Source organism: Penaeus monodon, chromosome 20 (genome assembly GCF_015228065.2).
Source record: "Penaeus monodon isolate SGIC_2016 chromosome 20, NSTDA_Pmon_1, whole genome shotgun sequence".
Taxonomy (NCBI): Eukaryota; Metazoa; Arthropoda; class Malacostraca; order Decapoda; family Penaeidae; genus Penaeus; species Penaeus monodon.
In genome coordinates, this window is record NC_051405.1 from 46,442,671 (window position 1) to 46,443,032 (window position 362).

Sequence of the window (362 nt, forward strand, 5' to 3'; positions counted from 1 at the left end):
CATATGAGAATTTCCATATTAGGTTAATCTAGAGGACCCCTGGAATTTTAGCTAAAAAAACATGAAATGGTACTAAAAATAGAAGAAACAACATGCAAATATGCAAGCAAGTCAAATTTTAAAGCGCGGGAAAGGACATAATACGTCACAATATTAGAGTAAAGGTTGTGCCGAAATTTGTCGCTCGGAGACCAATGTTCCTTCTTCTCTATCGGCTAAGTTACTGTAAAATATACCATGCAACTCAGAAGATGAAACTAAGGACAGTAAACCATTTGCTGCCATCTATCGATTGATACACACTTTACACGTAAAATTCACGGTGATATTGATTTTAACAGTTGTCTCCAAAACGAATGAAG